The sequence below is a fragment of the Manis javanica genome, chromosome 2, assembly GCF_040802235.1.
Source record: "Manis javanica isolate MJ-LG chromosome 2, MJ_LKY, whole genome shotgun sequence".
Taxonomy (NCBI): domain Eukaryota; kingdom Metazoa; phylum Chordata; class Mammalia; order Pholidota; family Manidae; genus Manis; species Manis javanica.
This window is the reverse complement of record NC_133157.1, coordinates 209,037,236-209,053,873: the sequence shown is the minus strand read 5'-3', so window position 1 is coordinate 209,053,873 and position 16,638 is coordinate 209,037,236. Positions and strand designations below refer to the sequence as shown.

General features: G+C 47.0%; 1 long non-coding RNA gene across 1 annotated transcript; it reads left to right on the top strand.

Annotated features, from left to right (window-relative positions):
* Positions 1–244: 244 nt before the first annotated feature.
* LOC108386458 (uncharacterized) lies at positions 245–8,445 on the top strand. The gene is made up of 3 exons (XR_005057591.2): positions 245–509; positions 612–2,303; positions 2,973–8,445. It is a non-coding gene; the product is annotated as an uncharacterized lncRNA (long non-coding RNA).
* Positions 8,446–16,638: the final 8,193 nt, after the last annotated feature.

The following is a 16,638-nucleotide window of genomic DNA, read 5'->3' as shown; positions in this document are numbered from 1 at the left end:
AAACAGAGCTGGTGGTGGCAGCTCAGATGTCAAGGAAGCAGGCTGAGTCTGTGCCCTGAGGAAGGCACTTCGTTGGAAGAGGGAGCCTTAGGAGCTTCCGGGGAGAAGCCCTGGGGACTTTCCAGATAGCTTACACTTTAACCCAGAAAAATCTTTGATCAGGGATTGTCAACTCCCAAATTCTTCCTGCCAGCTGAATGACCTTGAGTCCTCGAACATCTCTGCCCAAAGGGGAGATCAGAAGGAAGCTGGTGTCAAAAGCTTTTTTCCTGGCTCCCATGGGATGCTGTTACGATTCCTGGCTTCTCGCCCTTTCTGCTTTTGTTCATCCGCGCAGCCTCCACATGCCATATTTACAAAGACTTGGAGTGACAATTCACGGAGTTGGGTGCTCTCTGCGGTGCGATCCAGCTTCTGTTGGTGCCACCATACATTGTGCTGTGTCAGATGGTGGCATGGAGGCAGCCAGGGCTCGAATCCGGGACCTATGCCTTTGGAAGCTCAAGCAAGTGAGTCGATTTCTCAGCCCCTGTAAAATGAAGATACTAATATACCTGTCACAGGGTTGCTGTGAGGGTTAACTGAAATTATCATTGTTTTTCATTTTCCAGATTCCCCAGGTGCTTAGGGGATGGCTTCTGACATTTAGCGAAGAGCTGAGTCAGGGTAAAATAATGGAAGCTTTGAAGGGATGTTAACCACATGCTAGGCAGCATTCTAAATCTTTAGATTTATCGGATTAGTTGTCTATTGCCCTGTAACTTATTCTCCCAAAATTTCAGTGACAAGTATTCAACACTATTACTTTCCTTTTTGTATCTCATACCATTTTTGTGGGTAAGGTCCCTGAGAGCAGCTTGGGTGGTGGTTGTGGCTCAGGGTCTCTCATAAGGTCGCAGACAAGCTTTCAGCTGAAGCTGCATTATCTGAAGGCTCATCTGGGCCCATTTCTAAGCTCCACCTTCCCATGCTTGGCTCATTTGTGCTGGTTGCTGGCAGGAACCTGCAGTTCCTTGCCATGGAGACCCCAGATGCTTGCCATTTCAGAGTGCTGCTCAAGCATCCTTATGACATAGCAGCTGGCTTCTCCTACAGTGCGCCCTCCAAGAGAACAAGCCAGAAGTTGCAATGTCTTTTATGACCTGGACTTGAAGTCACACTCTGTCATGTTTGAAAATCCTACTGGTAACACAGTTCAGCCTCATCCAATGTGGGAGGGGACTACACACACAAGGACAGAGATACTAGGAGGTGAGGATCACTAGAGCTATTCTGGAGGCTGGCTTTCCATGTATTAACTCATTTAAACCCTGAAATGTGCCTGGAGAGGCTTAGTTAGAAGAGACTGAGGTGAAGAAGCTGGGGCTGTATGTGGGAGATCCAGAGTTCAGAGGTCCTAGAGGCAGCACTCCACACCAGCACATGCAGGGTGTGTGTCGTGCCCACTGGTCCAGGGGCAGCGATGTCTGCGGTCAAGGGTGGTTTGTGAATTGTTCCTGGCTGTGTGGCTTCTGAGCTGAAATCTTCAGCCCTGTTGGAGATTTTGGGGGCTACCAAATATAATTTGCTTGAATATAATAGTTGAAGAGGGTTCTATTATCTGCAGTGAAGATCTGCAATGACTGTTACAAATGGTCCCAAATGCAGGGGACATATTATTCTTGTAGGCTGAATATAGTGAGTATGAAAGCCATCAGCTTAATGTAATGGTCTGAATGCCACATCATTTTAGGGTTTATTAGCATAAACATAATGTTTTACAATAAAAGAGGTGAGAGTGTGTTCCTACTCTGTACTAGTCAGAAGACAGCAGGAATATTGTGCCTGGAGGCTATTTTTTTAAAAATGGGGACAGTGACAAATTGGAGCATGCCCAGAGGACAGAGGCCAAGATGGTGGGGGAAACACAAACCATATGCCCTGAGCCTAGGGATGTTTTCCCTGGAGAAAAGAAGACACTCAGGGGGCCATGGATGCTGTTTTCACATATGTGTGGAATTCTCATGGTGCAGAGGATCAGAAAGAATTAGATTCAAATCCTGGTCAGTTCCTCTTTGTGGCTCTGGACAAGGTCCCAATTTCTCAAAGTCCTTTATGATAACACCTGGCATATGGCAAATGATTAGTAAGCATGAGTCCCTTTCCTCTGTACCCTCAGTACCAATAAGGGTGTAAGAAGCAGATTTACACTTGGTATGAATATGGAATATAGGCAGTGAGCCTTTAGAGAAATCCAAGCACAGACTGGACAACCACTTGACTGCCCACCCTCATGGAACCCTTCTGGAAGGCTGAAATTCAAGGTAAGAATATTATGTGCATTTTCTCACTTATTCCTTGTGAGAGTCTTATGAAGTAAGTGTTACTCATCTTACAGATGGGGGAACCAAGGCTCATAAAGGTTAAATAGTTTGTCATTCCAAGTGGCAAAGTCAGCATTGGAAGCCAGTTTCCTCTGACTCCAAAGCTAGTGCTTGTGACCATAATAGTCTGCTGAAGTGGAGGAGTGGGGGGGAGGAGGGTAAGAGAGGGGGAGGGCACGCATTAGCATGAGCTGGCACAGATGTCCTCTAAGACTCTTTCTAATCAGAGTTTCAAGATCCTTTGGTTTCCTCTGGACTGAGGAACAAAGCTCCTGGCTCGGGCTGTGCTTCAGCCTAGACTCCCAACCCCCTGCAGAATGTCTGGCACACCACTCTGACTTCCCGCTTCTGCACGCCTGGAAGGAATGAGACAGTGAAGGGGCCTGAATACTCCCCGAATGCCAGGGCAGGCCCTCGCAGTGGGGCCCCGGCAGCAACATTGTGCAGCCAGGAGAAGCAGGCCCTGGAATCCTTTCTTTTCCAGAGAATTTATGTGCAGGACAAAAGGAGCCATTATCCCCAGGGCTGCCTCGGTGGCTGCTGAGGCCTGTGGCCCAGGTGTCACATGCTGTCCCCATCTCTCAGCCTGCTCTCTCCCTTTGTCTGCAGGAACACAGAGGTTTGGCCCTTGCTGCCTTCTCTGACACTACCCCAGCCACCTTTAGGCCTTGGTCCCTGGCACTGCTTTTCTGAAATGAACTTGAAACTCCGTGGACTTGGAGAGACCAGTGTCAGCTGTGAGGGTGATGGACGGGGTTTGGCCACCTGCGGTTCCCCACCCCACACTGTGCCCTGTTAGTGGGGCACCTGGCAGGTTCCTTTGGGGGATTTCCCTGCCTACAGAGTTCAGCCTGAGCTCCCTGGCTGAGCCTGCCAGGCTCTCGTGCACTGGGCCCTGCCTCCCTCACCTTCATTTCTCCCCCTGCTCCACGCTCCTAAGCTACAGCAAAATGGTGCCAGCCTCAGCTGCCACCACGCATTCCTCCTCACTTAGAAAGGTGGGAACCTTTCTTTACTGGCTAAATCTTCTTTCTTTGAGACCGGGCACAGGCGTCACTTCCAAGAAGGCCTTGGTCCCCTTCACTGTGTTCCTTTAGCGCCTGAGGTTGACTTTGCTCAGATGTTGCCCACCCCAGGTGGTGTGGGATGCTGCTTGCAAGAGGGGCCTCAGGGATCAGACTGCTTGGGTTCAAGTCCCAGCTCTGTCATTTACCAGCCATGTGACACTGGGCAAATTGCTTAACCTCCCTGGGCCTCAGCTTACTTGCCTATGAAATGGGGGTGACTGGGCTGCTGCCAGGACTATGCGAGATCACATCTGAGGTCAGTAAAGCCCCTGGAACGTAGCAAGCACTAAGTTGACATGACTATTACCATCATTCAACAAAGCATTTGTTATATGCCCAATTGTGCTGCTATCTTGGCTGAATTGGGGAAGCACAAAGAACAAGAGAGATGCAGTCTTGATGCTCAGAGAAATCTGCAAACAGAACCCTGAGAGACCTCATGGCAACTGGAATTCTGGTGGTAGGAATAATGGTTTGGGGTACTGCAGAGCCAGACCTGGAGAGGGGAGAGGCCCGAGGTAAGATTTCTGCATCCACACTGCTGGGAGAGATCTCTGTATTCCATGAAAGGTTGGGACGCTTCCAGTCTAAATGCAGACATGTTCTTATTTCATCACATTTTTGCTTCTTTGCAGGGTCATTCATACCAGCACACAAGCATGCAGTGTTATCTTCCATCTTCAAAAACAAGAACAGAAACTCTCCCTTGAGGCCACACCCATCTCTACACCATTTCTCAGCTTCCTTTTCTAGATTATTTTCTCCAAAGATTGACCTATTCCCAGACTTTACCCTTCTCCCCCACATACTCCTCCTTCCTCTCCCATCACCCTTCATCCCTCTAGACTAATCTGACCTAGACCTCCGTGACCTCCACTTTGCCCAAACCACGGGAAAATTTCCATTCTCATTGTACTTTGGCTTTGGGTTGTGACTTGACCAGGTGATCGCTTCCCCATTGCATTAGTTTTCTATGGCTACTGTAGCAAATCGACAAACATGTAGTGGCTTAAGACAGCACAAATGTATCATTCTGCAGCTCTGGCGGTTAGGAGTGGGAGAGGGGTCTCAGGAGGCAGAGCTGCAGGCCGCGTTCCAAGAGCCCTGCTTCCACCTGTGCGCCCCCACCTCTGTTCTCCACACGGCATCCAGAGAGAAACTTTCAGAACCGAACTAGGGCCCCCTTCCTCTTGCTCGAATCCTCCAGTGGCAGCAGGGCTCATCCCTTTGAATAAACTGCAACATCTCTGGCATGCCCTCCAGTCCGTATGATGTCTGACCCCTGATATCAATCCAAACTCTTCTCGCGCCCATGACCCCCCCATTTCCTGCACCCAACCCGCCCAGCCTACTCGCTGCCCCTCACACACCATGTGTGTTACTGATGCAAGGTCTTCACAAGGCTGTTCCCTCGCTTGGGAAGCTCCTCTCCCAGACACCTATGTGGCCACTCATTACATTTAGGCCTCTGCTCAAATGCCACCTCTTCTGAGAGGAAGTTTCTGCATTGTTTTTCTTGTATCATATACATCTAATTGTTTACTCGCTCTCTCTCCGATTAGAATATAATCTCTGTGAGGGCAGAGAGTCTATGCTCTTGCTCAATTCTGGATCTACAAAGAGTACAAACAGTTCCAGGCATGTACAGTAGGCACCCCACATATGTTTGTTATCTGAATAAATGAAGGAATGAATGAACAGACAGACTTGCCTTGGACGGGAGTGAGTTGGCCTGAGGCTCCCTGTCAAGGACACAAAGGAGTCAGAGAAGGAGGCAAGGCCTCTGGGGGAGACCGTGTCCACGGCAACAGAGGCTGGGGCCCGGCGGCTGTCTTGGGGGCAGGCCAGGGGAGGCGGGTGAGCTGGTGGAGCTTGTGGGGACACCAGGGGCACCAGAAAGTCAGTGCCCAGCCTGGCATCCGGCTCAGACACTGAGACTCCGCCGCTTCCACCTCATTGCCCTGGCCTTGGCAGACCCAGCAGAAGGGCTGCTGGCAGGGGCCTGGGTCTCAGCAGGCTGGCTTGGCACATGCAGGACAACTCCCCAGCCTTCCACAATCTTGCCCAGAGAGGCACCCAGAACCGTGAAATCCTGGGTCATCAGCCTAAAGGGAGCACGCCAGGTAGAGAGCGGCCCTGCAGCGGGACTGGAAGCGAGGGCACAAAACCCATGCCACCTAGTGCGCTACTAGGAATAGTGACCTCAGAGCAGCCAGCCTGCCTCTCCCTGGGTGCTGGGAGTGTCAGTTAGCTCACCTCGCCTAATCCTCACAGCAACCCTCTGGGAAGGGGCCCATGCATCCACAGTTAAAAATTGTGAGCTCAAGGGCAGAGAGGTGAAGGGGCTTGTCCAGAGTCACACAGTCAGTGCTGGAACTGGGACTCAGTAGCCCCTTGTCCTTCCGCTCCTCTTTGCATCCTGCATGTGAATCCCTGCTGTGGTCAGACACACACCCCACCTGCACTTCCTGGGACTGCTTCTCACAGAAACCTTTCTTCCCCGTGCTGCGGGTTACACTGTGTGTCTTGTCCTTTGTACGTTCTTGATTCTGGGCCATTTGGGAATCATATTTTATTCCTGCTATTTTGGTAATGAATACACATCATTAATTCTTTTGACAAACATCCACCGAGCCCCTGCTCTATGCCAAGTGGGCAGTGATGAATACAACAACTCTAATGCTTAGCAAGGAGCATCTCCTCTGTGCCAGGCTCTGTTCTATTGCCTTCATGTATAGACCCTTTCAGTTCTCACAGCTCCCATCTGGGGTAGGAGATGATCCCATTTCTGAGATGAGGACACTGAGATACCTGCTTAGTGAGTGGCAGAGTGGAGATAGAAACCAAACCCATCTGACTACAGAACTCTTAATCACTGCTCTATACCAAGTGATAAGGTCTGAGGGAGAAGAAGGGACATGGGCTGCAGGTGTGCAGGGGAGGGAGTAACACATTTGATTGGGTTCCTATGTGAAGGGACAATGAAGGATGGAGGGATTTCACCAGGTGGAGGAGGTAAGGACATTCAAGAACAGAGGGACAAATTCCAGACAAAGGCAGAGAATTTCAAGTACTGAGTGGGTTCAACACGCAATGGTTTCTAAGCTCCTTGAAGGCAAGAAAATAGTTTTGTCTACCTTTGTGTTTATCTGCTTCTCGATAAATATTTATTGAATTAAAAAAAAATGGAAGATTTCATCTGGCTTAGCTCCTACCTTCTGAGTAAGAAAGAAAGAGCTGTGTATTTGCTGAGGGCCTGCTAAGTACCAGCCCTTTCCCGTGTATACGTCAGTGACCTTCGGGACAAGTCTGTGTGGGGAGCATCGCCTCTGCTTTTCAGACAGGAGACTGAGAGCAAACAGGAAGTGCAGCTCCATGCCTACCACTCACACCCATCAGAGATCAGAGCCCACTTCTTGTCCCCTTACCACAGTAAGTCCTCTGGAGCTGTTTCCACCTCTTGGGGTGATGCCTGTGAAGCCAGTGTAGGGGCATCATTTTCTATGACATCATTTCCTCTTTGCCCTTCGCACTTCCTCTCTCCTCCTCCCTGTGTCCCCCGCAACCCACTGAGGCCCTATTCTCCTCAGATCTAATAATCCCCTCCCTCTCAGAGTCATGTGGGTGATAGGACTTTCAAGGGGTGAGCATTTTTTTTCCAAAACTAAAAATTTAACTTTATTATTCCTTTCTTTATTACAGAGCATTCCATGCTCACTGCTGAAAAAGTTAAGAGATTCAGAAAAGCCACATGACCACTGCATGACTGGGACAAGCCTCATGGGAAATGAGCCTCAATTTCTACAAAATGTCAAAGAGGAATCAATTATGTATCCTGAGTGCATAGTTTCTATGTATAGATTTGTTCATCACAGCATGGCTTATGCTCTTGAGAAATTAGAAACTAACTGCATGTCCATCCATAGGGGATCACTTAAATAAATTTGGCATATCCATACAAGGTCCACTAAAAAGTATGATGTCAATCTCTATTTGTTAAGTTAGAAACTTCTTGGCTTACCATGGAATGATACAGGTAGTATTACCGTGGATGTAATGCTTATATATTCTGCTCTCCATTCTTTTCCATCCTGCTCTGTGCCCTAGGGTTTTGGCTTCTATGGACTGCTGTCGATGGGCTTTTCTGCCTTCTAACTCTGTCTGGGTTGGCCAGTGGGAGGCACTGGCAGTTGGAGAGCTGGGGTAGAGTGAGATCAAGGTATTTATTCCTCTGGTTCCATCTCTGTGGGTTTGCAGAGCTGGCTGTGTCTCTCCTGGAAGGTATAGTTCCTGATAAGCAACCCTCTCCATACGGCTCTAGTTTATAGTCACCGCTCCCTCCTCATGACCTTCAAATCTGGGGTTGATAATGGCTCCCCTCTTGCTGGTCCTGGTGCGCTACACTATTCCTTCCTGGTTTTCTTCACCTCTGCTCAGACTAGTGAAAACAGTCTTTTTATTAAACTTTCTTTGATTACTTACCAGAATGTTCCATCTGTTTCTATCAAGAGCCTAAGACAAAAATATAATCCAACTTCGGTAAAAATCTGTCCATCTGTAATCCAATAAGGGAAGTCTGGAAAGATGTCCATGGAAGCATCGTTGTCTCAGTGTGGTGAGATTTTTTCTTCTTTAGGTTTTCCTGGAAATTTTAAACTTTTCTACAATAAGCGGGCATTGTCTTTGATTCAAGGAAAACAAACAAGCAAATAAAACAGTTGTAAAGGTCAGGTGACAGCAGGACATGAGAAGTGCTTTGTATATTGGGAACTGCTGCTCAAACTTGAGGTCCTAATGAGTGAGCCAACTGGTGAAGGATTTCTAGGATATTTGTATTGAGACCCGATTTCCTCAAAGGAGACTGATTTCCCTCTCCAGCGAAGGACTCAGATGTAAATGGACCAGCCCTACATCTGGGGCTCTCTTCATTCTGGAGCATCTCAGCAAACAGCCAAGCTCAGAGCAGCTCTTCTCTGCTCCCTCTGCCCTCCAGTCAGCCACCCACCAGCCTCTCCCCAGCCCCCACTGCGTGCAAGGTCGCAGAGAGCCAAATAAAACCTAGGGTAATGAACTCCCAGTGATACTGGCTCTCTGGTCTCACGGGTCAGCATATCTCTGCCAAAACAAAGAGAGTACTTCCAAAGGAATGCCTCCTTTTTTCATTGAACTTGGCAATGAATTAATCATTGTTTATCGGGTTGTGTGATCCTTGGTCCCAGGAATGGTACTAAGACATAAATCACAGCTCTTTGGGGGCGGGGTTGAGGAGGGAGCCCAGGATACTGTGAAGAGCTGTTTTTCTAACACAGGAAAAAAATTTACTTGTTTCCAAGCGGCTGGGAGTGCATTGTGGGCTATTTATAATCTGCTGCCGAGCTAAGGCGTTTCTGCAGCTGGGCCTGGGAGATAATCAGCATGGTTTTCTTCTCAAGCCAGGTCTGCTCAGCAGACCTCTCTTGTCCTGTGGCCCACCCTACCCTGGGACCTGGGCCTCCTCTGCCTGGCCTCCCTTGCTTGGCTTCAGCTTCCAAGATAGCAACAGGTACATTTAAAAGCAAAAAGGCCAAAATACCTCCCAAGTCAAGGATTGTGACCTGCAGGCAGATGGATTTGCCTGGAACAGGCCTGTGGAATGTCTATGGAACTTGGCACAAAGGTCCTTTCAGAGCAATGGGGAACACGCGCATGCCACAGGCTTTCATCCCTTCTCCCAGAAGTTGCTTCAGATAGAAAAACAGTGTCCCAGGGAGGGCAAATCCCAAAGTGCTTGCACGGTATGTCTTGGCAGGAGGGCAAGTATCAAGGCAAAGCTCCTGGAACAGGGCTCAAAAGAACCTGACTCAGCCCTGCCTCTACGGTGACTGCCTGGGGACCTGGGGCGAACCCCTTCATGTCTCTGGACCTCAATCTCCTCATCCATAAGGTGGAGGGCTAAGCTCAGGTTTTTTCCCACACTTTCAAAACTCTTTAAACATCTTTTATAAAAACCATATTGCATGGAAGTGGAGTATACAAAACACCCATAAGCACGGTAACTGGTTGAAGTGGAGTGAGGAGGGGGTTGAGCCTGAAAGCCCCCCCACTTAGCCTCTTTTTCAGCCTGACGTGAGGGATGAAGGATGTCCAGGAGCCTAGGGCTCCATCAGAGTTTTTGTCACTGCCTACTCCATGGTCTCTAACATTCTAAGCTTTGAAATTCATTTATCCACTCATCCTCCACGAATATTTATCCAGCTCCTTCGTACCATGTGTCAGGATGGACTTGGTGCCAGCGATACAAAAATGAAAAAGCAAACCACTGTCCTTGCCTTGTGGAATTTACAGTCTAGTTGGAGAGGTAGATATTGATTAAGTACACATTTATTTAATATATTGATTAAATATATATAAGTATATAATATATAATAAATACATCTTAATATATATAACAAACATGTTTATAAGATGAGGCTGTACTGAAGTAGTTTGGATCCTAAATCCGATATGACTAGTGTCCTTACAAGAAGGGAAAATACAGAGAATGCCATTGATGACCCAGGCAGAGATGCCTTTACAAGTCAAGGGTTGCTGGCAAACCACCAGAAAGCTAGGAAGAGGCAGGGGCAGATCCTTCTCTAGAGCCTTTGGAGGAAGCGTGACCCTGCTGACAACTTGATTTTGGACTTCTGGCCTCTAGAACTAGGAGAGAATAATATTCTCTTGTGTAAGCCACCCAGCTGTTAGCAGCCCTAAGAAACAAAAATGCCACTGACACCTGTTATTGCAGTAGTTATGTTTTATAAAGTCACCACAAGGGCTGAATCAGTGAGTACTGAGCCACTGCTCCTAGGGGAAATACAGGGTGAGGTTCCTGTGAGTCTGCGACCATAATATTTCCATCAACCAATCCATGCATTATCTTGGTTTATGTGTGCGTCTGTTGAAAGACATCTTATTTGATATGTGTGTTGATTCATCAACATTGAATTCATGGCCAACAGCAATACAACTCATGCGTGAATGAAGCTTACCTAACACACATCTTTTCTTGGGAAGGTGCATCGCAGCCTTCTTGCGCTCAGGAACCCTAGACAGCACAACCACTGGGGGCTACTTTAAACAGCAAGACCACCCACCAGAAGCCCCAAAATGCAACTAATGTGGCACAAAAATGGTTGTGGAAAGGACAATTGTTTAGAGTAGGAAAACCGGAACAATGTTGTCTTGTTGTATCTCTGTTGGGAAGATGTGCATTGGGCGCCTCAAATTTTTGCCCATGGAAGCACTACAAGCATTGATTCAGGGGATGCAAATAATTTAGAGGGTAGGAAAATTTGTAAATGCAAAATCTGCAAATAATGAGGATTGACTATAGACACACATATATTCAAACTGTAAGAAAGGCTGCAAAAGACAAGAAAATGTTTTGAAAGACAACAGGGAGCGCTTCTCTCAGCTGGCATGGTCTGGGGCCACCTGAGTGGTGGCATTTCAAGCCAAGGCCAAAGGGCAGAGAGGCCCAGGAGCAGAGGGCAAGGGCTACCAGCAGAAGGGGCAGCTCGTAGGATGTCTGAGGACAAGAAAGAGCATGGCGCATTTGTGTGAGGTGGGGTGGTGCAATGAGCAAGATGGTGAATGATAAGGGTTGAGAGTTCTATTTAAAGTACTCTTGGAGTGTTTTGAGCAGAAAAATGCAACGTCCAAAGTGCAGCTCAAGTTCTCTCTAGCTGTTCCCTGGGTCTGCCAGAATAAGATCTGGTTCCCTCAGCTGGCTAATCTGAAAATAAATTTGTGGTACTCTCAAATCCTTCTTTGGATTTATGCAGGGTTATAAATAAATGCTAAGAAAGGTGTCATGGCTTGGTCACATCTCAGTGTTTTCTGCACACAGTGGTATGTAGTTTTTAAATCAGATCTACTAGGAATACAATGCCTCAAACTGAGGGAGTAAGTCCTCCATGTGACCATTTCAGCTCCCACAGCAGGGAAGAGGAGGGTGACATTTTTAGAAGAGAGGCCTCTCAGTGCCCCTCAACCATGCCGGAGGCACAGCCCTGCCCCAGGCCTGGCCTGCAGGCTTTCATCAGGGATGAGACGTGGGCAGGCCGAGGTGCCCCTGTTGCCAGGAATGCCTGACCGCAGACTGCTCTCGGGTGTGGCCCGGAGCTGCCTCCTCTTCACATGACCCCAAGACAGCTGGCTTCCTGGCCTTGTGCAGTCGCCCAGCAGCAGGAAGGAGCATCAGCACAGTGTGAGGCGGCTTGTGTTTAACCGCGCATGCTTGTCACGTGCTCTGGAACAACCCGCCTAGCCTCACCATGCCTGACCGCAGTGTGTCCTTCTGACATTAATGACTGTCCCCTTCAGCCACCACCGCACCTTACCCGAGGAAACACTATGAAGTTACAGACATGCTTGGAACTTGTGGGCAAACTGTGCACCGTGAGTGGGAAACACCAGGACAGCCATCTTCCCGTCCTGAGGAGAAAGTCCCTTGTTCGTCATAGACACTCTGAGTAAGCGTGCTCCTTGGTGTCTGATGAGTAAGGAAGCCCTCACACTGTCTCATCACATTTTCCTCCTCCTCTCCATGGCTTACCAACACTGCCTAACATAGGACATGCTGAGGCATTACTGAGTCAAAAAGAAGAATGACAAATAAGTGATTTTTCTGGCCTTGTATTTGAAAGGCAAATTCAGTTCAATAGTTAGCCATTCCAACCCCTGTGACAGGTATAGAGGCTTGAACACACTTGTGAATTTAATACAAAAACTGCCCGCCTGTCTCAGAGAAACAGCCTTTGTTCCTCAGTTTACCTCAACACTCAGCCTTTCAGTCAGCAGAGGGTTGTAGGATCGTCTTGCCCAGAGGCTGTGAGCTGTTGTCCCGGTTCTGACACTTCCCAGAGATGCGTGGTCACGTCACTTACCCTCCTGGGGCCTCCTGTCTGCAGAGGGTGTGTACAGACCTCCGAGGCAGCCTGCTAACCAGCCGTCTCCCTGCTTCCACGAGCAGGTATTTTATCACATTCTTTTGTGCTTAAGGACTCCAGAATTAGATCCCCAGCACAGGCCTGAGAAACATTTACTCTGTGGGAGTTCAAACCAAGCAATGAAAACAAGCAGGGAGCCTGTGTCCTGAAGTCACCTCTTCCTGGGAGGTCCAGGAGTGCCCCTCCACTTGCCCTGATTCCTGCTTTGCTTTCCTTACAGGGCAGCCAGAGCCCATGTTTGCATGGGGATGGACAAGTGACACATCCCCTAGCAACTGCACCTAGAAGACCCCACACTTTATAGAACCTTTGTCCTCAGAAGGAGCTGTTTTGGATAAAATTATCTCAAGGTTGCTTAAACTCCCCAGACTCAGCTGAGGTCAGCAAGTATGGAGGAAGCTCCCCATGGGTGCAGGGCTGGGCTGGGTGTTGGATTGTGGGAATAAGGAAGATGGATGCCAGACTGAATATGCCAGTCCAGGCAGGGCCAGAGAGAGCTGAAGTCACCTTCAGGAACCAGGGAAGGTGACAAGTGTTGTGATGGAATAAATACAGAGTGCTAAGAAATGACAGACCAAAACATTCAAAAAAATTCAACACACATTCATGATAAAAACTCTCAACAAAATGTGTATAGAGGGCAAGTACCTCAACATAAGAAAGGCCATATATGACAAACCCACAGCCAACATCATACTGAACAGTGAGAAGCTGAAAGCTTTTCCTCTGAGATTGGGAACAAGACAACAATGCCCACTCTCCCCACTTTTATCCAACATAGTACTTGAGGTCCTAGCCACGGCAATCAGACAGCACAAAGAAATAAAAGGCATCCAGATTGGTAAGGAGGAAGATAAAGGAGCCACGGATATACAATGGGGAAATGACAGACTCTTCAACAACTGGTGTTGGCAAAACTGGACAGCCACATGTAAGAGAATGAAACTAGATTATTGTCTAACTCCATACACAAAAGTAAAATGCATCAAAGACCTGAATGTAAGTCCTGAACCCATAAAACTCTTAGAATAAAACATAGGCAAAAATCTCTTGAATATAAACATGAGCAACTTTTTCCTGAACACATCTGCTCAGGCAAGGGAAACAAAAGTAAAAATGAACAAACAGGACTACATCAAACTAAAAAGCTTCTGTACAGCAGAGGATACCATCAGCAGCACAAAAAGGCATCCTACAGTATGGGAAAATATATTTGTAAATGACATAAATGGCAAGGGGTTAACATCCAAAATATATAAAGAACTTATACACCTCAATACCCAAAAAGCAAATAACCCAATTAAAAAATGGGCAGAGGATATGAACAGACACTTCTCCAAAGAAGAAATTCAGATGACCAACAGGTGCATGAAAAGATGCTCCACATCGTTAATCATCAGGGAAATGCAGATTAAGACCACAATGAGATATCACCTCACACCAGTTAGGATGGCCAACATCCCAAAGACAAGGAACAACAAATGCTGGCGAGGATGCAGAGAAAGGTGAACCCTCCTACGCTGCTGGAATGGAAATCAGTTCAACCACTGTGGAAAGCAGTATGGAGGTTCCTCAAAAAACTCAAAATAGAAATACCATTTGACCCAGGATTTCCACTCCTAGGAATTTACCCAAAGGAAACAAGATCTCAGATTCAAAAAGACATATGCAGCCCTATGTTTATCACAGCACTATTTACAATAGCAAAGATATGGAAGCAACCTAAGTGTCCATTAATAGATGAATGGATAAAGAAGATGTAGTGCATATACACAATGGAATACTATTCAGCCATAAGGGAAAACAAATCTTACTATTTGCCACAACATGGATGGAGCTAGAGGGTATTATGCTCAGTGAAATAAGCTAGGCAGAGAAAGACAAGTATCAAATGATTTCCCTCATTTGTGGAGTGTAACAATGAAGCAAAACCGAAGGAACAAAACAGCAGAAACTCACAGACTCCAAGAAGGGACTAGTGGTTACCAAAGGGAGGGGCGGGGAAGCTGGGTGGGGAGGGAGGGAGAAGGGAATTGAGGGGTATTATGATTGGTACACATGAGGTGGGGCGAGTCACGGGGAAGACAGTGTAGCCTAGAGAAGGCAAATAGTGACTGTGGCATCTTACTATGCTGATGGACAGTGACTGCAATGGGGTATGGGGGGACTTGATAAGATGGTTGAATGTAGTAACCACAATGTTTTCCATGTGAAATCTTCCTAAGAATATATATCAGTAATACCTTAATATAAAAAATTAAAAAAAAAAACAAAAAAGAAATGACAGACCACAAGCTCAGCTCTCAGAACCGTGCCGACGACACCTTGATCAATCATTCTTCACCCCCTTTTCTTTCTCAACAGTTTATTAAGTGTTTTCACACATAGAGTTCATTTGTGCCTCACACACTCAGTGAGGCAGACTTTTCCCCTTGATACCCGGGCACCCTGAAGAGCCCCCAGGGCTATTCCCACAGCTGGCAGACCAGGGATTGCTAACAGGAGAAAAGTAAGCAGCATTTCCATTGACTAAGGCCTTCCTCCTGCCAGGCCTGTGCTGAGCCCTCGGCACACATGACCTCTTAATTTTCACAGCTCCTCAGAACAGGGGTTACTATTTTTCTTTTTTAAAAGAACTTCAGTAAAATGTGCCTAGCATAATATTTACCACTTTACCCATTTTGAAGTGAGCAGTCCAGTGGCATTAAACACATTCTCACTGTTTTGCGACTATTATATCTATATTATATCTATCCACAGAACTTTTCCTACCTTGCAAAACTGAAATGCTATACCCATTAAACAACTCTCCATGCCTCCCACCCCCCAGGCCCTGGCAATCACCTTACTACTTTCTGAATCTATGTATTTGACCACTTTATGAAACTCATGTAAGTGAAATCAAACAGTATTTGTCTTTTTGTGAATGGCCTGTTTCACTTAGTGTAGTGTCTGCAAGAACCATCCCTGAAGTATCATATGCCAGAACTTTCTTTCTTTTTAAGGCTGAAAAATATTGCATTTTGGTGTGTGTGTGTGTGTGTGTGTGTGTGTGTGTGTGTATCACCATGCATTTATCCATGGATGGACAGTTAGATTGTTTCTACTTTTTTGGCTATTGTGAATAATGTAGCTGTGATTATGGACATGCAAATATCTCTTCAAAAAAACAGATATTATGAATCCTATTTTTACAGAGGGAAACTGAGGCTCAGAGATGTTAAGTAATTTCTCCTGCTTCATCAAATAAGTGTGAGAAGCAGTCTGTGTGACTCCAGAGACAGAGTTCCTAACCACTGAACCATCCTACCTCTATAAAACATGGGTTTTAACAATGAAAATACCTGAGTTCAAATCCCAGCTCTGCCATGAACTGACTTGTGAGATTGAGCAAGTCACTTAACTCTTTGCTCTGCAGGGTGGCTGCAAGGATAAAGTGAATCAATGTGCTTGGTTATAGCAGAGAGCACATAGTAGGTGCTGAATAAATATTTGTTTTTCTCATCACTATAACAACTGATAGCAAGTATGAAGGAGCACTAATCTAAGAGCCCATGCCCTTTGATTCCTTGGCTGGAACCTGTCAGATGGGCTGTTGGGTTCCTGGCCAGACACTGGTTCATGCCAGTGGGGTTGTGAGTTATACCTCCGCCACCGTTGTTCATTACCTCACACCCAGGACAGGCCAGATCTGCATCCCGGACCTGCCATCTTCTCTATGCCAGCCGAAGGCTGAGGATGTCTCAGCCCTTGTGTGAGAGCAAGGTGTAAAAATGACCACTGCCTGGGAGTCAAGAGAAGAGGGTTCCTAGCCCAGTGTGACCACCAAACAGACCCCTCCCACTCTCCTCTGGGCCTCAGTTTCCTCATCTCCAGATCAAGGTTTTCACAGGTGATGATTGCTAAGGTCCGACTGTTCTAGAAACTTGTAAGCCATGACCTCAGTGTAGCAGCACGATAGATTGGGTTATGCAGTCAGACTGTCTGGGTTCAAATCCTGCTCTTGCTGCCTGCTTGCTAAATAACCTTGAGCCAGGGGCCTGTTACCTCTCCAGCCTTTGGTTTTCCCATTAATGAAAATGGAGCATAATGACAGAACTTGAGTCCTGGCCTTTTGTGAGCATCAAGTGAGATAAGGAGCCCAGCATAATTAAGTACTCAGTAAATTTGGGCTATTGGTGTTCTTATGATGATCAGAATGAATACTTGTGGACTTCCTGACTTAGGATGAGGGCC